The 24,275-nt window shown below is 29.2% G+C and overlaps 1 protein-coding gene across 1 annotated transcript in view; it reads right to left on the reverse strand.

Moving 5' to 3' along the window:
* Window positions 1–23,455, reverse strand: part of LOC107451938 (proton-coupled zinc antiporter SLC30A1) — a 60,724-nt gene extending 37,269 nt beyond the window's left edge. The window contains exon 1 of the mRNA XM_043050350.3: window positions 23,333–23,455. The gene's annotated coding sequence lies outside the window, so the exon portion shown is untranslated. The remainder of the gene's footprint in view (window positions 1–23,332) is intronic.
* Window positions 23,456–24,275: the final 820 nt, after the last annotated feature.

The following is a 24,275-nucleotide window of genomic DNA, read 5'->3' on the forward strand; positions in this document are numbered from 1 at the left end:
CATAAGAGGATGATATTCTTACTGCTAACTGTGAGAAAATCGTTTATTGATTGTCATCGCCAAATGCGGTTAAAAAGCCAGAATTGCGCCAACTCGGCCCACCTTAAAGAAGCCACTCAGTTCTGTGCAGCTGGGTACATACTATAGGCTAGAGGGCATATCTGCCAATCTCATGATAGGTCGAAAAAGGGTTCGAATCCCAGCATTGACACCACGATATTTCTCCCATTCTTTCAACGCACGAAGAATATCTAGTTCACACACTAATTGGTAACCCTAGACTATTAGGATGCGAAACTAACTCACGCATAGATGGCAAGTTTATAATTCTATACTTCCCATAATAGGAGGTAACACTAGATAAACTAATTAAGCCACATTCTACGGTTCATTTGACATAACACAGCCCAAACGTAACCTAACTTTAATGTCCAGATAAATTTCATTTTTACAGTTTTGAAACTAAGTTCTGATTGGTTTAAAAACCGTGTAGTTATCTATAACCGTACAGTTTTGTATTCATGATTTTCTTAACCATACGAGTTGTATACGATTTTAAAACCGTAAAGGTAAAGAAACGTTTCTAACCTCAAACTTTACGGTTAATTGGATAGATAGTTTGCTGTTGTTTATTACACGGTAATTTTCGAATGAAAATTCTAACAGTGCTTTTCATTTGTTTATTTTTTAATTAACTTTTCAAAATGTATTTGGTATTGAAGTTTAGATACTTTTTCATTAGTTCTATCAAACATAGACTAAAAACGTTTAAATGTGACAAATTATATGTGGGATAAGTTATAACTTAAAAAATTGCCACATTCATTTGAGTATTATTTTTAATCAGGCATTAATTATAAATATTTTTCTAAATAATTTTCATAAGATTAAAAACTTTATTTTCTTTTTCTTTTGACCTATGCGACCTAACTTTTCGCCAACCGAAGTCAAGAAAATCTTTTCAACTCCAACTCAGAATCATTAGGTCAATTCGCAACAGTTCTTAATAACTGTTAGGTTAAATTTGTTCATATCTATAGCCATTTCACCTCTATCCTGATTATGAAAATGATAAAAAATGTTGCTATGTAGAAAAGCAAGTGTTTTTTTTCGTACAATTTTATAATTGAAATATTCACTCTTTTTAACGATGGTGAAAAAATATTGTATTACTACTTGATTAAAAACCTCATTCACTTCAAAAATATACATATTGGAAAGAAATAACACAGTCGACAAGTTTCAAGCGCTCAAAAATGGCATCCATTTTCAAGACTTGCCAGAAGTGAAAGAAACAAAAGTGATTTAAAATTGCAAAATTGTTAAAATTTAGACTTAGGGCACTCGGTATATACGTTTATTATCAAGAATACGAGAAATCCTCAACTGCTGCACATTATCGGAATCTTTTGCATGAATTCAATTTAGAAAATGCCAAAACTATTTCCACTCCAGTCACCGCAGCTCATCTTGATGCCCTGGAATCTTATTTCATTCATATGAATTATGATTCTCTTGTTAACGACATCAGTTCCTCACCACCTGTCTACAGCGCGTAGAAATGTATTTTACCTTGATTTGCAATTCTCGGTCACTGTGGTTTTTCTTGTTTCGTTTTTCATATGTTTTCTTTCTCGGCTACTGCGGTTTTTCTAGTTTTGTTTCTTACCTTTATTTTTTCATTATTCGTTGACATCTTTAGGTTTTACATTTCAAATCACTTTTGTTTCTTCTCATTCAAGTCTTGAAAATGGGCGCCTATTTTTGAGCGCTTGAAAGATGTCGACTGTCATTTCAGATTCGTATATTTTTGAAACGAACAAAGTTTTATTCAAGTAATATCATACCGCTTCAATTTCTTGGGATTTTTTATTCAATACTGTAATATTAATTTTATTTATTTATTTATTTTTATAGTGAATGCTGTTCGCATGAACTTGAAACTTTTGTGACCCAGCGGATTTCCTAAATTTTGCCTAAAAGGCTGATAAATTCTTTAACCCAATTAAACATGCATCTTTTTACACGTCATTTCAGTAAAGTTAGTCATTTTTAATAGTCGAGAACTCTGAAATATTCAATTTTTTGTATATTTTCTTTTATTTTAAATCTATAAGAAGTTAAGAAGTTTTAAATATATGTTTCAGATAGTTTATTTGAATAATTCATGTATTCCTTTGTTAAATAATTCGAAGGTATATTACAGAAGTACTAAAAAAATTCAGATTTTCTATTGTTAGCTCACATAGTATTAGCTTTATTTAAAAACTACAGGCTATGAAATGCATGTCAACCTGATTGCACTCATAAAAATAATAACGGGATCCCTTATTTCTTATTTTCTTATAATGTATAAGAAAATAATATTTAATTATTAAATTTGAGTGGCAAATTGATGTATTTTTATTTATTTTTATGCAATAACTTAAAAATCTTAACTTATGAGTCCTTTTCCTTAATAGTATTATAAAAAAACTTTCGATATAAGTACACTAGTCATTAGGTACATTTTCAATAACTAACTTTTATTTATTACTTTTAAATTTCAATAATAATTAGTGTTATTTTTATTATTATTGTTTTTTTTCGCAAAAGGGTGTTTAAAATTTCCTGACGTGCAAATTATTCCAAAAAACGATTGTTCCAAAGAACATTGGGAACTTATAATCTAGATTCACTAGTTTATTAAAAATACGCCTAATGGGTAATTTTTTTTAAATAATAATTTTTTTAAATATTCAAAATCCGTTTTGAACTTCAGACAATTATTTTCAGCATGATAGTACATAATCTAGTTTAAAATTAAAAGCAGCTTTTTATTTTCTTTATCGAAAATGCTTCAAAAAAGTACCTAAGAAAATCAAGTGGTCAGGTTCGAAATGTTAAGTTATTCTTTTTTGAATACACAGAGCAACACAAAATTTTTCATAAAAACTTTTATACGAAGAGAAAACAAAGGTTAAAAATTTCGATTACCTTGCTTTTCAAAGTTTCATTTCATTCTCAATTTGAACTTCTGAAACATTTTTTAATAAATAGTATTCGCAGTTTTAAGTATTCAAACGTTGCTTAGGTGATTTCCTTTGCATACTTGTGTTAACAATGAGGCGAAGTTCAATATCAGTACTACTTCCTTTTAAGAAAAAAAAAATTTTTGTCTTTTTTTTGTCTGTTAAGAATGTAAACAAAATCATCTTTATGTTATTAGGTCAAAAACAGCAAGATAGCCGATTTCCATGCTAAAAGTAAAGATATTTGGGCATTTTGAGATATGCTGTCCTTGTATATTTGAAGTAGCAGACGTTGCCCTTATTATTATTATTTTTTTTAGTCTGCGTTACATAAAAATCTTAAAATTATCTCAATTTTAAGGACAAATGAAAGAAAAACGCAGAAAAAGTTTTTTTTGTCCTTCATTTCCTGAAAAACATTTAAACTGCTAAATTTAAATAAACTAAATAAATAAAAAAGCCGTAAATAAATAAAAAATGTAATAACGCTTCCTGTAAGGGCTGTGTAGATTAGAGGTGTAATAGAGACCTAAGCACAAAATCTTAGAGTAGTAATAGGAATAAAGGTACAGAATCATAGAATATAGGGAAAGAAATATAAATTCTTAGAATATTAATGGGGACAGAAGTACAGAATCTTGGAGTAGTAATAGGGACTTAAATTACGGAATAGAGAAATCAGTACAACTACATAATGCTTTTGAATTATTTTTTTTTCAAGTTGGGGGAAATTATTTCCTTTAATTGTCGCTGTAATTGCAAAAACAAGTCACGTAAAATAGTATAACTTCGAAATACATAATTAAATGGTCCATTGCTATTTTCTATTTTTATTGTTTTTATTAGAATTAGATTTTTTTTATTACAATTTATTTAATTATTTAATAGGTACTGAATGTCTTTTTATTCATTTAGTTTGAAAACAATTTGTAAATAGTTTTAACATTCATATTTGAGAAAAAATTAATTTTTCTGTAAAATAAACTTAAATTTAAACAAATAAAATTAAAAAAAAAAAAAACTTGGTGCTTTATTAAAAACTAATTGTCAAATCAGGCACCATATTATCAAAAATGTGTAAAACAATTAAATTATTTTACACAAAAAATTTTTTTATTTCGGATTTACTAATCAGATTTATATACAGTTCCAATATCCGACCAACAAATTAGATTAATAAAAGTCCTAAATAAATAAAGTCCTAATTAATAAAAACACGAAAAAGTGCTATGATCAAGTATTGAGTTGTACCATATTTCTTGTTTATGTTGAACCATATTATCGTATGTTCGAGTTTAAAAAATATTAAATTGCATGATAAGGTGCAATCTGACACCTTATTATGATTATAGCAGAATCAAATGATATTATGGTTCAACTCGATCCAAAATTTATAACAGTGTATGGGGCAACTTCGTCCCTATGTTTGCCCCAGAGAGGATATCTCTAGTTATTTGACTCAGGTTGTACCACATTTCTTATTTATGTTGAACCATATTATCGTATATTCGAGTTTGAGAAAGATTAAACTGAACGATAAGGTGCAATCTGACACTTTATTATGATTATATCAGAATCAAATGATATTACGGTTCAACACGATCCGAAATTTATAACATTGTATGGGGCAACTTCGTCCCTATGTTTGCCCCAGGAAGGATATCTCTAGTTTTCTGACTCAGGTTCTAAGTTGCAAGGTTTCAGTAAGAAACTGAGCAAATAATATGCAAGGTACAGTTAAAATTATTTAGCATCGCACAACCAATACATAGATTAGCCGTTCTGAATCGTATACGTTTTCATTGATTTCCTCTCTTATGGTAGAAAAACAAATTACCTAAAACTAGCTCAGTTTGGGTCAATTCTTCCCGAAAAAAAAAATCGTTAAAAACACGTGCGGTTTTTTTTAATGGTCATCCTGTTCAATCTCTGGCCTATAAAATTTCCAACTTTGTTTACAATTAAACCTGAAAAAAATTCACCTTTTTTTGTTGCCATTTAAATGTTCTTTTATGGCCACTTAATAACAACCGATCTGTTCCTGTGCTGCAATTAATCCTTCGAAACGGTCCATGCTCCTTTCAAGTTCAGGAGGCAATCATGCAGGTCAGAGAATAAAGATGGTGGCTTTCAACACTTTTTGGTTCGATTTTACACCAACAATGTGAAAGATTGTTCGATTTACAGGCAGTTAATCCTGGAGGTCATCAACGCTGCCAGCGTGACGGTGAGCGGTTTAAAGTGATTTCAGTCGATTCCGTGGACATAAAGAGATTCTAATTTTAATACCCTGCAGAGCGTGACAGTTTTAAAAATAGAATTAATTTTCTGCGGTGTCGTGTTTGTCAATAATGAGCCTTTTATGAAAAATCATTTTACGTATTTTTTTAAAATGAAAATTGATGAGGAAAGTCCGTTTTGAGGTAAATTGGTATCCCGAGTTGTTTCTTTATTTGCATTGATTTCTATCTATTTTTCTTGCAAAAAGCTGGTTGTAATGAGAGTAGAACTCATGGATTAAGCATAACAATGAGATAAAGATATCGATAAGTTTTGTGCAAAAAATTAGAGAGAAGATAAGAACAAAGAATTTTTGTTTTCTTTTTTAAGTATTTCAACACTTTTTAATAAAAAAATCGTAGGAGTTTTCGTAAAAAAACAGCTTTGTGTGTTCAATTTTACATTACATTTCGTTTTGCTGTAATAAAATGTAACGTAAAACCTAACAAACGTTGTTTTGCGCATTTTGCTGAGCAAAATCTATAAAACTTATAAATTAGGAAATCATGTAGAAAAATGTCAAGGGAATAGGATTGAATTTTAAAAAAAAATTAATATTCGATTATTAGTTTGAGAATAATTAACTACTAATCTTGTTGTAAAATTCCATTATAGAGTTAAAGTTATACGTTCTGTAAAAAAAAAAAATTCTTATGAACTTCACACGATTTTTTTTCAATTTTTTTCAAAGTTATTGCAATTTTAAGTGACTATTTATCAATGTTGCAGAAAAATTTATTTCTCTCGAGATCTTCATTTTATAAGATCATGCTTAACTTGATGTCAAATGTAGCAATAAAATGAATAAATAAAATAAATTTCTTAAAAAATTTTCCTTCTTTTGTCGTTTGAAAAAATTTTCTTAAAAAATTTTTTAATCGAACTATTACTTATGCTCCCATTGAAATCTTTCTTGCATATAAAATTTAAAACAGAAGGGCATTTTTTGATTTAGAGCATAAAAAGAAAACATTAATTTTGCATCGATATTATGCTCCCTTCTATTATCAATGTTCAAAAATGTTTAAGAAAAATTACCTCAAACCATCGTAGGTTCAGTACCTACATTACTGTTGCATATTTGTAGTATTAATTATTTTTCTACATTGTTATCTTTGTTATTATAAAAGATAAAAATATTACCCCTCTGTTACTATTTATGGAATAACTAACTGTATGCTTGTATTTCATTTATGATTTAATGTTACAAGTTAATTTTTAAATTTTTTTTTACATAACGTACGCTCATGTCAAATTTACCCTGTAAGTCACTAAAATTTCTTTTAGTTAAATTAGAAAGGGAAATAAAGCTTAATAAATGACAGGTAGCAGAATGGAAAAATATTGACAGAGGGGAAGTGGAGCTAAATTTAAAATGTTCTTTCATTGCAAATTACTGGATTTTATTTATACTGATATCTACCGATATTTCTTTTTATAAACTTAGTATGTAATTAAATATTAAATTACAAGTCAATAAATTAAAATTGAAAGAAATCTTCCTCATCCTCTCAACAGAAAATCCTCTCAATAGAAAAAAATTAATTCAAGAATTATGGTCACAAAGTGGAAAAAATCTTAGGATAAAGTCAAACTGATTTGCATTCAAAAGAAATTTTCAAACTCTATATTAAATAAACTCTACTATACATTACATATAACACAATTTTTATAACTAAATAAATTAAAATTATTTTTGACTAGCTAAATTTGCGTTATTCTTACCGGTCTAAAAAAAGCAATTAATCAATAAATAAGTACTAAATAACTCTTAAATCATGTACAAAACTTAAAGACACATACAAACATCGATAAAAAAAAGCTTATATAATTCTAGTTTTTTATTTATTATGATTTGTTGCCTTTCCTTTGACTTTATGTTATTAAATTGAGCAAAACACATTTTTAGTAATTCATCCCATCAAAAAAAAATTAACTGTATTCAGTATCATTAGACAAGGTGCCATATAGTTTATTGTAAGTTCGTTTGTTTAGAAAAATCAATTATTTAACGTTTTTCTATTGTTTTAAAAATTCTCAGTTTTAAAATCATAAGCTTGTTTCTTTTTTACTTCACCTGTTGTCCAGCGTTATCCTTTTCAATTCTCCTCCTGTTTATTCATTAAAATTTTTTGTTAAAATAGTAGTTAATAAATGCAAAGAGAAAATTTAAAAAAAAAACTTTTAATTTTGTATCTTTTGTCGTCTGGTTAATTATATTTATTTACTAAAAAGTCAAATTTTTTTGGAATCAAGTTTCAAGTATCAAAATATTACTGTTCGTAGACAAAAATGGAATACAAGTATGTATGGCGTTATAAATATTATTTCCTTTAATCCAACTAGTATTTATCTAATAATGTCTGTTTCTATTATTAAATAAAAGAGATCATTTCATTTAACGTTATGAAATAATGAGAAATAAATGATGAACTTAAAAATTATTGACAACTAACGAGAAGATCTTTTAAAATATTTTTTTTTACAAAATTGTATCCTTTATTGGTTATATGAAAATTAATTAAAAAAGAAAAGAGAAATAGTTTTTTTTTAACAATTTTCTTTGTTATTGATGTATCATCATTACTAAAACATTATGCTATTAATAGAATATTATGTTCTCAAGTGTTTCGATTTAATGTCAAAGTTATTTAGGATTTTTCCTTTGTACTTGAAATAGTTAATAAGGTAATAACCTTGTTTCAGATATTATCCTTCTTGTATTTTTTAAAATAACTAAGTTGTTAAAATGTTGTAATCAAATTTAGAACTCAATTTTCTGTTTGCTATTTTATTTGCAATGAATTAGAATACGATAACAAACAATTTAGTTAATTTGTATGTTTCGTTCAATGCATATTTTAATAATGAATTCTATACGTTAAAATTTAATGGTTTTCTGCTGGAAATGTATTGTGCTGTAATCAATTAAGGGCTTTTTATGTCAAGTTTAAAAATATATGATTGAAAATTTTTGTTATATTCGATACTTTGCATGAATTTTTTTTCGTGAATTTCCCTGAGTGTTATGTTTTAAACAAATCAGTGGTTATATTCGGTAATTTGCATGGATTTTTTCTCGTGAATTTCCCTGAGTGTTATGTTTTAAACAAATCAATGGTTATATTCGATACTTTGCATGAATTTTTTCTCGTGAATTTCCTTGAGTGTTATGTTTTAAACAAATCAGTGGTTATATTCGGTAATTTGCATGGATTTTTTCTCGTGAATTTCCCTGAGTGTTATGTTTTAAACAAATCAGTGGTTATATTCGGTAATTTGCATGGATTTTTTCTCGTGAATTTCCCTGAGTGTTATGTTTTAAACAAATGAGTGGTTCTAGACTCATCTTAAATCACTTCTCCATTTCAATTATGGTTGAAGACCACTTCCAAAATTCTCCCGAGTTTGTTATAAAATCTTATAGGGTTGTTTGGACTTTAAAACAGACAAATAATTTAAACATTTAAAAAAAAATTTAACTTCTTTTAAGAAATCACGAGTGCGACGTTGATTTCCAATAAGAAGGAAAATTATTAAAATCAATAAATGATTTTCGAATTCCGCCTATTTTACGAGGCAAAGCTACAACTCAGTGATGGAATAACTTTTTGAAATATTCAAAAGTTAGATCATAAGCGCTTTTAATTTTTAACAATGCGGTAAATTTTCTTCATATTAAGATTTTACAGCACTTTCACACGATGAGCATAAACAACGCTGCCTACTAAGTGAGACTTAACAGAACAGCTATGAATGATTGTCCTGGACTCACAACAATCATTCAAAACACCTGTAAAAGAATCATATTATGAATTTCATACAACGACAGAACCTTTAAAAACAGCCTTAATATATTTTCTCTTTAAAGAAAAACATAAATAAATCTGCACAACGATATTTTGCGCCTTTTTCATGATTAGCATAGATGGCGATGCCTAAATAATGATGAAGCATTTAACAGTCATGAATAAATGTTTTAAACTGATAACAAATATAAAAACAGCATAATATTGTGAAATAAGGCGTAATTTCAGGCAATAACAGAGCCTTCAAAATACAGCCTTAAGACATTTTTTATTAAAAAGAAAAGTAAAAAACTATTTTCTTTTTAATATTTTTGGCGTTTTTTTTTTTTTTTTTAGACTTCAAATAAATTAATAGTAAAAATTCCGTTTTTTACCAAGAGGAAGCTATTAGATCCGTTTAGATCGACATTATAAACAAGTGATGATTAGGAAGTATTTATTTTAAGTTAGTATTGCTTTCAGGCAACAATCCCATTAAATTTTGTACTCAACTTTCTTGACAAAAACAAAGAGGAAACGAAAAAAATAGTATCATATCTAGACAATAGTGGTAATAGTCATATCTAGATCAAAAATATAATATAATCACGAGACCAATTTATTCTCCATTTTCCTATCACATTTTGATTCTTAAACCTAAGTGAAAGTGTTCTGAAAAATCCCATGCATCAAAACTCATACGACATCAGATTTGACAGGTGCCCAGAAGCTTAAAAGCTAACTACAGGTAGTCATGTTGTCACAGTCGATGTCACTCGGGGGAATATGAGTTTACCCATCTGTGAAAAGTCATTTTATTTATTTTTTTTAAAAATATCAAATCATTACGCATAGCTATGGTGTCCGTAAATACCCATTTGTTTTGCGTCATTTGTGGCAGCTGCCAACTGCCCATCCGCGAACTGCGAAGATTACGCAAAGATTATTCCAAGTTTAAGCCGAGAAGATGACAAGAAAAATCATGCTCAAAATTAGCCCTTGTCGAATATAAATTTTAGGATTTGTCTTAAAATCATTATTTCCATGTTCATGTGTGAGTTAACATGGTCTGGTGGGACGGAATTTTCCGTTCTTTTGGAAAATACATGCATTCTTGTTGTTTATTGGAGTGTTGTATTTACAAGAGATGTGTACAATGCTTCCCTCATCTGAATAATAAGGGTTTAAGTTAAATATTTAAAATATAATTCATCATTAGCATATTCAGATTGTTAGTCAGTCATGTGGCATATTCGCCGTAAGGAATCAAAATTCAGAAGAGAAATTCTAATAAACGATTAAAATATTGTAAAACTTATCTTAATGCTATCAAATCTTATCAAATGCTGTTCTTCAGAAAAAATATTGGAAAATATTATGTTAAACAATGTTAAATAATTGAATATTAAGTTGTAGCATACTGTTGTTGAAATATTTTAAAAAATCAGTCTTTTTTGGAATGAGAGGATTATATAAAAACAGCGGAGGTTTTTCTTAGAAGAACTCTGCCAACAGCTATTTTTTGGATTTTATTAGATTTAAACTTAATAAGATTATTAAGATTAGACTAATAGTTAAACTTTTTCTAGGTAAACTACTAAAAACAAATGAATTCATTAAAATTTTCCGAATTTTATGAATTCATAAAAATTATTCATTAAAATTACCATAATTATTATCAAACTTAAAGCAAGAATAATGATAATTATCCAATTTTATTTAAAGTAACATTTGACGTTGATAGGTAACGACAATATTCGAGAGAAACTTATCATCGAAATGGGGAAGTGTGATTTAGAATTGACATAATGTATTTTAAAATATTTAAAAATAAATTTATTAAGTTTTAATAATAAATAAAATTTCCTCTCTAATAAGTTAAAAAAAAATAAAATAACGTTTCAGTTAAGAAATTAATTAGTTTTAAACAACACAAGCAATGGAAATAAATTCATATATTCATTGTAAAAATTAGTGAATTTTGCTAGATGACTCTAAAAGTACGTCACAATGACGAGAATGTAAGAGAGGGTTTATAAGGAATGGTGGCAAAAAAGTAAAATTGTTCACAAAAGTTCTGTAAGCCGCTCTGTGCCATAAACAAATAGTTATGGCTCATAGGGCGCATGTGGATGGAATAAGTCATATTTATTTTGTTTCTCAAACATTATTTGCTAAAACTGGCATTACCCTTAATTCATGGACATGGGCGTAAGTTAATTTAATCCCTAGTATTGACTCAACAAATGCCAATGTTTACAAATTCAATTTCGGAATTATGTCTTTTTTAATACAAATAAAATATATTGGCTTAATTTTTTATTATAATTTTTTTTAATTAAAGGCTTACTTATCTATTATAATATATTGTAAATAAAATATCATTATATTTATCCGAAACCTTTTGATTGTGATTTTTTTTTAACTCATAGTGGTTTAACTCATAATGAGGAAAAACACCCACTTTAAGTACAAATGTCGTCCTACCATTTATTTTTATTTTTATTTTCAACAAATGATTCTGGCGAAATTCTAACAATTTCCTCAATTTGACGAAAAATTCACTCGGAGCATTTCCCAGGAATCAGTTTCGTCAAAAGCGACGAAAAATTGCGTGAATTTTCAGTATCTATTTTTACAGCGCAGCTGCAACATTTTTTCGCAACAATAAAGGGAAATAAAAAGAAGATAACAGAAAAAAAAATCGTCGACTAACTTTTCAGTGGCATACGAATGAAAGAAAAATTAATCTTAACGCATCTATTCGTTTGAAAATTATTTCTCTTTACAAGTGCTCATTTTGAGCTTATGTATTTCCAACCATTGGCGCGTTACTAATGATAGCCACAGAAAAATACACGAAAAAAACAATAAAAAAACACATTTTTATAAGTCACATTCATATTAAACAAAAAGATAATAATGTAATAGTTAAAGAGAAAGCCAATAACCTCGGCAGAGTTTCATTCTCTCATTAGAGGAAAAATATCCACAGCAATTTCAAAATCAACTCTTTCTATTATTCATGAAATCATAGGTAATTTGAAAGAAGAAATTCGAAAGAGGCTTTTTAATGTTATATTCCTTTTTAGAAGCGAATTACAATGAATTACATGTTAAACAAATAAATAAAAAATAACGTTTCGATACGTCTATTTGTAGATCATCAACTAACGCCGCTTAATTTTATTACCAACATTGAACAGCCAATTCGTATTGGACTTGTAGCTAATTAAGTTCAACTCTGTAGCCTTGTAACTTTGAACCCAACCAAGAAGACCAAATGTAGGGGAGAGTGGGGTCAATTGTAAAATTTTTTACTGAACTATTTTTAACTAACAAAAAATCCAATATATTATTAGTATTAATTGACAGACGAGTAAAGTAGACTATCCTCTACCAGAAAAAAAATACCTTATTTTAAATGTTATTATATTAGTTATTAGCAATTTTTGACAGTCATGCACTTGTTACAATTGTTCCCACTTACGGGGTCAATTGTAACAGTTCATAAATTCAACTAAAACATAGTTTCTTATACATATTATCATAGTTGTGATATATTTTTTTATTTGATCAAAATAGTTGTGATATTTTAGGAGTAAAAATAATAATGAGCAGAGACCTAAAGGGTTAAACTTTTAACTTTAAGGGGTTAGAAATTTTAATTTATGCTGTGAAAGGTGACAAATAAAATAATGCACATGCAACATAATATAAATGATATAGGAAACTATTGGTGGTTCTTAAGGAGTTAAGTAATGGTTTGTAAACATAAGATTATTTATTTTCAGCTGTTACAATCGTCCCCAAGACGCCATTTCAGCTTCATTTGTTAAAAACAATGCTAGTTAATTAACAAAACTAATATTTTTTTTTGAAATGCTAATTAAGGTGTCCACTTACATATTCGGTTAATAATTTCTATTTGTTTAAACAAAACTACTTTGTTGCAATATAATATTCTAATACCAAAAAAAGTACTTACGTAGCGTGAAAATATCTTTTGTGATGTAACTCTTTCAAAAGTACATAAAAATGGTTGCCAGCAGGGGTGTACATGTAGATTTATTAGATACACCTTGTGCGCCACCTAAGAACCAAATCTAGAACCAAATTTTTGCTCTGTTACAATCGTACCGTGTTACAATTGACCCCACTCTCCCCTACTGCTGGATCAAGCACTGGGACGAAATAGAATTTGTTAAGAACTTTTTTTTCGTTGTAAAATCAACCCTCATTTGCGTTACACGTGGAAGAAAACCACAAATATTTTCCACAATCAGCAAAGCAGTAAGAGGATTTGAACCCATGATCTGTCGTCATTGCAGTCAATATGAGCTTGTTGCAACATACGGGTTAACCATGGATTAGAATCTAGAATACCAAAAATCTCTAAATTGTTTATGGGTAATAATATTAATCAGATAATTAAAGTGCGTTTCACCAAAAGCCCTAAACAAACGTAGTACTCGAAGTCTTAAGCAAAACTTGTAACTAACTAAATACTATTAATTTGGCTTTCCATTACATTTATGCATAAAGACATTATCCTTAACTTGCAAGAATACATATTTTATGCGATTTATATTTGAAATTTTATGAGTTAAACATAAAATTTGTGTTGATGAAAGTTTTAGTTAAATGATATTTGATTTGCGTATTAAAAGAAAAAAACATAATGATATCCAATAGTTGAGTAATTATCTAGTGGAAATTCCATAAACTTGTAAGGCATAAAATATTAACAATAATTAGGACTTGTTTGTAAGTTTCTGAAAAAGTATGTCTTATCACTATATTGCCCCAAATTCAATGAAATGAGTTGTTTTAACTACCACGCATGTTAACAATTAGTAAAAAATATCAAGTTCTGTTTTATTTTTAAACTAAAGCGAAATTTAAGAAGGGACTGTCCAAATATTATTATTTAAACATGTTTTCGGCAAAATAAGTAAATTACAAACGCCCTCCCAACACCATTTACTTGTCTTTTGTTTTGAACTTTACTGTAGTAATCTAATTTTGGAAACAAATTTAAATAAAAATGTGACTTTGCATAAAACTAAATTTACGTTTTAATTTTTTTTATGAAATTTTGAGAGAATATTCTATAGCAATTTTTTTTGTGTTTTCCTTCGGTGGTAATAAGTCTTGATCACAAAATTGTTTTCAAACTTCTCCTTCCCCCAAATTTAACTTCAATTATATTTTTTTAAATTTTTTGCTACATTTTTTAAGTTAAAAAAAAAATTGAAAATAAGGCGATTTTACTCTAGTTCCCTTCCAATTGACAGTAAGCGAAGCACCAACCCCACCTGCTTTAAGTGCTTTCGTAATATTTATAACGGCCACAAATTAAATACGAGAATTCAGTACTAATTACGAATATTTATAGATATTGCAAGAGTTTTGTCTTCGTAAATAGATGCAATTCTAGCCCAATTAGCCAAGACTTTTCCTTCGGAGAAATTAATACCCAAGACTGATTTTCATAAAAAGCTTTACTATGTTATTATAAAGGGTACCTGAAAACTCGGGCCGGGATAGCCTGGTCGGTAGGGCGCTGGGCCCATGTCCGAGAGTTCGTGGGTTCGAACCCGGCCGGCCGAAGACTCCCCGTGTAGTAAAGTGACTGATGCACGTTAAATCTGTCGAGTCGCAAAAGTCCTCCATGCTCCCATAACAAATCAATACCACTGAGGATACTGGATTGGAGATCGATCGTTCTCTGATTGAAGGTCAAAATTACGATCTGTGGATGAATGAATGGATGCATGCGACGTATGGTGTGGCAGAAGTCGAATTCTTGGCCATAGATGGCGCCACTGGAAAACAAGAACAATCGCATCCCCTCTGCCTAAACAGGCATACGTCAACAACCTGAAAACTCCCCTACTCTTCTTTGTATGCTCCTTAGTTAAAAAAAAATGAGGGAGGAGTTGAGAGGGAGAATTGAATTTCTTATAGCTATAATCAAAGTGATCATCCTTTGTATTTTTCACGCTGATTTGAATGAGACTGTGAAAAGTATTACTCGTTTCGAAATAAATCCAAGTAGTAACGACAGCAACAACAACAACAAAAATAATAAACAATTAATGATAATTAATTGCGCGACAATTTATTAACTGTGCGATTAATTGTGCGGCAAATCAACGTAGAACCCACTTTTTGTGCTATTTATTCTTACGTTTTAATGCTAAACACTTTCTTCATTTGGGGTTGGTGGGCGAGCTTCTTTTACTTGAAACAGTGATTCTAACCTTTACCATGTGGATGAACATCCTAAACTGAATTTATCATATTGCATTGTTGCAGCGTTTTCCCTTGAAAAATGCATTTTTTTAAACCAGGGTCACAAAATTAATTTAAACTGAGTACTATCGTAACTGAAATTGTTTGCTACCGATTAAATTAGCATCCGTTTAAATGTAAATAAACGTAACATTCTATTTATCATTCACGTAATGTACTGACAAGGCAAATTTTAAGCATCAGGTGTTTCAGCTGAATAAACACTGATACGACAATTTATTACACTGTTAAATATTGACTGCATCAATGCACATTTTATGTTTGTTCTTAACCGAACAAGCCTTTAACCTTAAAAAAAAATTATTTATTATATTTACTTACATAAATAAGCATTTATTTGACTTCTTGTTACATACGATCAAACTAGATTGATCATGGAGCTAGGAGCTCCTAGCTCCATGAGATTGATATAGCTGCGAATTGGCTGAATCTTTAGTTTGTGGAAAAGATATTTTGTGCCTTGTATTTTATGTTTAAACATAATATTATATGACTTATTAATGTATGAATTATTATTAAATGACTTATTATTACTTACGAACTGAATCGTTTGTTTGCTCGAGTTTACCATCATTTTTAATGTTCTAATTAAATATTAAACTTCTAGTCTTTTTGTTAATAAGCATTTCATTACATTCATAAGAATGGACGTTATACTTTATTTGCCTTCAATTTTAACGTTTAAATATTATAAATCTTAAGCTTAATATGTTTGATAAAAATTACCATCGATATGATAAATTATATTATTATATTATTTGGTATTACTAAACCAATAGAGTCAACTTAATTTAATTGCAAAATAGAAAATTTGGGCGTAATTGGTTGAATAGATTCGATTTCTCAGGAATTATTTGGCCAATTTTACTCAAATATTATATTTTGCCATGTAAAATTACATTCTTAAAAATTATGTAAAAAATTGTAAATTTAAATTTTTTCGCATATTATTAAATAAAAAAATAATACATATTTGCTAAAAGTTATCTTTTTGCATGGAATTACCTTTGGATAAATAAATTGTTCATGCATTAAGGGGTCCAAAATTTGAATCGAGCTTCTGTCCAAACTATGGGGACCATATTTTGACATTTAGAAATCCGAATCCATCATTAAAAATACATGCTTGTTCAGGAAAAGTACGTTTTTGTATATGATTCCGTAACTTCAAATATCGTAACCGCTAATTATTTAGCATATTTGTGGTCACCCCCTCGAATCATTAGTCCTAGAACAGGAAAATCCGATCATTAGATCAAAAGTTATTCAAGGTGGTCCGTTTTTTTTTCCCGCACTATAATTCGAAAAATGCTTTGGTACTGCATTTTTATCAACACTTCAGTAGTTGGCATATTATGTGAAGAAAGTAAGGACAAAAATAATTTTTTATTGAGACAGGACCTTCATTTATTAGGCTAACAGCGTTGTTGTGGATAACTTTTGCTATCAAGTTTCGGAAATTAATCAAGGCAACTTCTTGAGGGTTATTATTATAGTTGCATATTGCCTTAATTATTATTTAACTACATATTTTAAGACATGGTAGCAAATTCAACCATTTGGCAATAGTTTCTGTTTTTTTCTCAATTGCATGCAAGTTTTGATCCATGATGGGTTAATTACTTACTTATCACTTATGTCAGTTTACTTATATAATTTAAATCTTAATTGCAAATTAATATTTTTTGGGCTTTAATATTTAATAAAATTTGCATTGTTGTTTGTGCAAGACTGCATTTTTATTTTAAAATAAGCTTCATTTTGATTTTGCATTCTTTTTTAAGAAACAGAATAAATAATCAATTTTACGATTTATGCGCACTAGCTCAATCCACAAAGTTAGTAAGACAAAACATCTTTTTTTTTCAAAAAAAAAAAAGATTTTTAAAATAGTATACATCTAAATTAGATTATGCAACACTCAAAATGAGGGGAAATGATCAAATTTGAACAAAGCAAATAATAAATATTTAAATACGTTCAAAATGATAAATAGTAAACTTTTTGTCAAACCTATAAATATTGCCTACATGGTCCATACACTAGTGCCCTCTTCTATTTCTAAAAACTTTTTTTTTTGGTATTTGAATCTTTTTAAAATTTTACCCCAGTGATAAGCTCTTACTTATTTAATACAGAAAATTATACAGATTTTTTTTTTATTATACTCAAATATAATAAAAAATTATTGGATCGTAGTAGTAAAACAATTTATGTATCTATTCTTTTTTCGTTTCAGTTTCATTGTGTGTTGAACTATTGGAATATTCCTGTAAATCGCAAAACCAGACACCAACCTGCGTGGATATACTAATTTGGTATGTCTTAATCTAATCCGAATTTGAAAAGAAAGTAAGCAATTTGTCACCCAAAGGCAAATTTTACAGTTCACACAATAGATAAGCGAAGGAAACAAAGCTATAATTTTCTCCGAGTTGAATCTACTAACTCGATACATAGACAAACTTTCACTTTTTTTTTAAAGAGTGGCGGCCTGTTTTCAACAGACAATAACTTAAACACAATGGAAGAACAAGCTTAAAGAACAAGGCTGCGTTTCTTTGTTATCGCTTTCTTTTATATGAACTCATTTTTAAAGTTTTCATTCATAGTGTTATGAATAAATGTTAATAGTGAAAGTTTTAAGCAATACAAATGGTGAAAATTACCAAACTTATTGTCCTTGATGACAGCATGCTGTATTTTGCTAACTCGCTTTCAGAAAAAAAATTATTTTTCGAAGGAGAAATAATATTTAAAACTATATTTTTTTTTTTTGAATAAATAAAAAGAAATATATGTATCAGTTAATAGGGAAAGTTTTCGTCAATGCTAAAGTCGATCATTATCTTATAATTCTTAACGATATTAATAAGAAAAGTATGACATTTTCTAACTTAAATTCCTTTTATTCAAAATAAATAAGTAAATAAAAAATGCCTTTTTTTATTTATTCGAGAAAAGTGTTAAAAAATATATACATAAAATTTTATTACTGAAATTTAACGTATTCTTTTTATCGCCTTTTAAAGAATTCTGTTACATTATGCTAAACAGGATTTATATTTATATACAAACCTACACTTAGGAGTTTATAAGTTCTCGAATCGAAACTTTGATTTTTGTACTTTTTTTAAATAATATTAAATGATAGCTCATTAACTTTCAAATAATAAATTCAGTAATAAAGATTTCACTAAAAATATTTTTGAGTTAAATAATAAGTTATAAGAATAACTATTAATATGCTTTAGATTATTAAAAAATAATGTCTGCTTGAAGTGATGTAAAAAGACATAAGCAAACGCAAGCTTATGTAAACATTTTTACATAAGCAAACGATTTGATGAATATTGGATTTCCAAAATCGTTTTCTAAAACGTTAATAGAATTTCAAATATTTCTTCTAAATTAAAGTTCAAATTATAACGATTCTATATTTTATTCTAGCTATATTAGAAATATTTTTATGCTTACTTGAAACGCATTTTTGCCGATCGTATACCGATCATTTCCTCAAATTTTCAGCAGAAATTGCCATTTTACCATTCATTGCTTAAATTTTCAGCATTTTCTCTAAGACTACTGATCTAATAAACATGAATAAGTTTTGCAAATGCATTCTTTATATTACTTAGATTACGCTAAGGCGGTGTTTTAAGCAAGAATTATAAAAAGAAACATCAAAGAAATCATGACAATTGCTTAATTTTGTGTTTTTCCAATCAAATATGCCAAGAAAATGAATAATAATACAATACATTAATAAGATATTTTTTTAAGAAAGAATTTATATCCAAATATTAAAAATAGTTTTCCTTAAATAACTGAAAATAATATACCAATTTCTAGAAAAAAATCGTATTGTTAGTTTTTAGAAAACGTTGCTTACAATTAACACTTTTTAACATAACTGATAATAGAAATTTTGCTGTGTTAAGTGAATCCTTCAGTTTTCGTGGAATTTAAAAGATAATTTTAATTTATACTTCTCATAAAAAAAATGCGAAAGCAGAGTTTGTGTATACTTAAACCAGGGAGTACTAATTCCAATATATGTACCCCTAGACTTTAGATAAGAAGAAAAAAATGCCCATAGCTTTTCATGTAGCAACACTTTTCTAATAAACACATTAACGAAATGTATGCAAACTTCTTAGATTCTTTCAAAATCGCAAATCTTATCACCAACAGCAAAAGACGTGAATAACATAATTTTAAAAACAAAATATGAAAAGGAAACAAAAGGCTGGCGTAGTCTTATTTCAAGAAAAAAATCGAATCGCTGAGTCAACAGATAACAATTCAAGTCTAGGTATCTTTCATGTCGGAATAGATTATTTTCTCATTTGTTCTTAGAACTATTTTGTCGTGATTTCTAGCACGAACGATTAGGCTTACTAGAAGGAAGTCCGAACGGAATAAGGCGCGGTTAGAGGTTAGGTCCTTAGCAGTTTAAAGTGTCAAAATTAACAGAGCGCGTCCAGTGTGCGAATAAACAGTAGAGATATTCCAAAAGATGTAACAGGGAAAAGTTGTTTTGAAAGTTGGGTGTCGTTCAGGATGAATAATAAGTTCTGCACGCGATTCGAGGTTGATTGCAATGCGGAAATTGATGGCTAGACTTCGAATTCAAATAGGAATCATCGGTATTTTTTATTGTATGTAAAATTTTAAAATATTAAAAGGGAAAAAAAATAACTATATTGAAAATGGTTTTTAAAGAATAGGTGTACGATAAATAAATTCCACATAAATTCTAATATGGCGATAAATAAATTCTTGAAAGTACAGCACGCTATTCGGGATTGATTGCAATGCGGAATCGATGTAAAATTGGAATTATTGATACATACATCAAAGTTAAATCGGAGTTATCGATGTTTTATTTGATATATAAAATGTTAAAGAAAAATAGAACCCTACTGCAAGTGTTAAATCTGATTCAATGTTAAGAAATTTTTAATATCCTCATCCAGCATGCAAATCACCTGATAGGATCCTGATAAATAAACAAAATGTATACTGAAAAGTTTTGTTACTATCAGAAAGTAATTAATAAAAGCTATTACGATATTATATCGATTGATGTCTGTCTAAAAACAAGATTATTCCTTTTTTGTCCTTAAGTACAATAGTGGATGTTATAGTTAAGTGTAATAGTTAAGTGTAATAGTGAGCAAATGAATGAACCGGTTAGCAAATGAAGGAATGAAATTATGAGAAAATAAATAAACAAAAGCATGAGAGAACGACAGAATAAAAAATAAGGAAATGAATGAATAAATAAGCGAATAAATAAATAAAAAATGAGCAAATAAAAAATGAGATAGTGAATGAATAAAAAGGAATGATGGGAAGTAAATCAATGAATCGGAGTATTTGTGAATCAGTAAATTCATAAATCATCGTATTAATGAATAGAGGAATATATAAATCTGTGTTTATTTGTTTGACTTCCACTTGTTATTACGGATTAAAGAATCTGCATTTATGCAGCATTTACGTGACAGCTGATTCAATTGAAGCAAAAACGAAAAGTGTGGTTACCAAATTAACATGCCGAATCCTAATTCAGAACGTCTCTGTTTTTATATTTAAAAACATTTAAGATAAATAAATTGCTATTTTTCAAAGCATAAAAACTTAGGAGCTTGTTTAAAAAGACCTATACAAACACATTCTTAGTTAAAAGACAACAAAAAAATGAAAGAAATTTTTTTTTTAAACATGCTCTCATGAAATTTTCTAACACAGAAACTAATTATTTCAGCAATTTAACACAAGAATTACAAGAAAAAAAACATTGGTAGATCCAAAAATATATCAAAGATCGCATATGAAATAGATTTCTTATGATAAACGTAAATAAATCGTTTGAACTTTAGGTGATATATTACCATAAATAACTACACTGCTGGACAATTGCTAAGGACGGATAACACTATCATCCATAGCAACCACAAAAAGAAAGGGAGCAAAATGTGGAAAATTAGTATAAGTACGGGATATAGTAGGAAGAGGTATGCGTATGCAAATTTTTTTTCCACGTCTGTTCATCACGTGATAGCGCTGATTAGAGCTTTAAAGGTTTTGACGCATGTGGAGAGTTGTTGTTTCAAGTCAAAGTTTAACAGGAAAGATTTAGTCGACGAACTTGAAATTTTCGGCATGTCTTTCCAATATCACTTAGATGATTTTAAGCTTGGCCGAATTATTGGAAATATCGAAGAAGGGCGAAAAATAGCAGATGTTTCTAGGGAGTTCGACATCGCTCACAGCGTTGTTTCACGGCTGTGGAAATCATTTAAAACTACTGGAATGTGTAGTAGGCGGTACGGGGGAGGTCGTGTTAGAAGTACGACGCCTGCAGAAGACAGATACATAGTCCTATCAGCAAAAAGGAACAGGCGCACCACAGCTCAGCAGGTGGAAAATCAGTTTCTTGCTGCCACAGGAAAGCAGATCTCCCGAAAAACTGTTGCCAGACGTTTGAGGGGAGGAGGACTATACGCTAGCAGACCTGTTGTGTGTGTCCCATTAACCAGACAGAACCGTACTGCCCGTTTGCAATGGTGTCGTGAGCATTACAATTAGACTGAACAGGACTGGGCATGTGTACTATTCTCAGATGAGAGTAGGTTCAGTCTGTCATCGGATTGTAGACGCCAACTGATCTGGTGCGACAGTGGTACTGGTTATCGTCCAAAAAATGTCCAGGAAAGGGACCGATATCCAACATGCAGTGCCTTGGTGTGGGCCGGCATCATTATCAATGGCCGCACGCGCCTACATGTGGTTGCGAATGGGACTATGGCGGGCCAACGATACATTGATGAAGTTCTACTTCCTCGTGTTCGTCTTTTCCGTGGTGCTGTCGGTGATCAATTTGTTTTTATGGACGACAAAGCAACATGTCATCGAACACTCGCTGTTCAGAATTGTCTAGACAGCGAGGGTATTCAGCGCCTCGTATGGCCATCACGTTCTCCAGATCTAAACCCCATTGAAAATGTTTGGGATGCTTTGGGGAGGCAACTTGTTGGTCGAAACTATCCTCCGACAAACAAGAACACCCTCATCCGTGCACTGACAGAGGAATGGGATAAATTGCCTCAACAGCTGCTGGATAATGTTGTGCAAAGTATGATACGACGTGTAGAATGTTGCATCACACTCCACGGTGGACATACCCCGTACTGAAACCTTTCCTCAAGTTGCCTGCAGACATTTAGATGCATTGTTCCATTTTTCCGTACGCAGCATCAAACGAGCATTTTTTTCCTTTCAGATGTTTCATAGCTTTTGTACTTTCCAGAACAATGAATATTCTTTATTCTAATGTCTGAACAGTATGGCAACTATATTTTATCCTACTAGGCCTCATGTCTCACATAATGTTATGTTACATTGCAATTTGTGATCCGTCCTTAGCAATTCTCCAGCAGTGTAAAAAAACAAACTTAAATTAGACAAGATTAGGAAAGTAGCTACTTGATCTTAGTGAAATAAAAAGGAATATAATAAAAAACAAGTAAATATTTGTTTTTAACAAAAAGAAATACTTGAAAGTGAATAAAAAACTTGGCGATTCTGAAATATGTTTGGCGAATACTTATTCAGCCAATCTCTAGCCTCTATTTATTGCACATAAACAGTTAAAATTTGTTAAATAAATCAATAAATGTTGTTTAAAAGTCATATTTTAAATAAATATATACTTAATAAATGCAATTTTCAATGAAAATTCTTATATTTGGTACATAGTTAAAACTGTACAGTTCAAGTAATCCTGAAAGTTATTCACTTATTTTTTTTAATTTTAAGATAGACGAAAACAAGTAGTAAAAAACAAATTCTAACAACTTAATATCGTTTATATACTACATATATAAGTAAATAAATCTAATAAGTTATAAATATATGAGTATTTACCTCTCATAAGCAAGCTCCACTTTCAGACTGCCAGTTGTATCTGCTGCAATTTATTATCCATTTCTTCTTTCTTTTCAAATTTGAAGGAAATCTGAACATTCAAAAGCCTTTTTTTGAACTGTTTGTACGATTTACAGCCGCACGACCACCCATATCAATAATTTTAGACATCCAAATTGTCTTTATAAACTCTCACGCTAATACTAACATAACGTTAACTTGCGAACTTGTCTGATCCAACATGGCGGATAGTTCAGTTCTCATAGTATAGGAGCCTTTTAGGTCTAACAATTAACTTCACAACGTCACAAAATGAAACAATGACTAGTTATCTATTTAGAGTAATTTTAAAAATAAAAGATCAAAACATTAGATGGCATTAGTGTTTAAATTAAAACAGAAAATTTAAAGATTCCAAAATATCTTTGTTTTCCTGGAACAACATTCTCATCCCTAGCAATCAAATTCAATAGTCACAGGGTGTGAGAATGAAGAATGCTAATTATCTTTTTCATTATCTTTATTTAATTTTTACTAATAATTTAATGATTATTATTAAATTTACTTTGCAGTATATTTTGAAACATGCAAAATACAAATTCGCCGCCTAATAATAAGAAAAATAAAATGGGAATCATCAGAAACTACTGTTTGAGCAAATTTATACCAAAACAATTTTATAATCACTTTTCCTTTTCAAAAAAGTAATTTATTATACGTTTGCAAGAAATATCTTAATTTGTTGCATAATTTATGTAAATAAAACAATTTTCAACAGCATGCAGATCGGTTTAAGAAAGCAAAATTAAGCGAGCAAAAATAAAACAGGAATTTTGAGAAGAATTAGTAGAAGCTTTAAATCATGTATGATTAATATTATTACCAACTAAAAACCAAAAAACTAAAGCGAAGCCTTTAAATATTAACTTTTCAAGAGTATTGA

This window comes from Parasteatoda tepidariorum, chromosome 10 (assembly GCF_982258835.1).
Source record: "Parasteatoda tepidariorum strain Cologne lab strain chromosome 10, Ptep-v5.0, whole genome shotgun sequence".
NCBI lineage: Eukaryota > Metazoa > Arthropoda > Arachnida > Araneae > Theridiidae > Parasteatoda > Parasteatoda tepidariorum.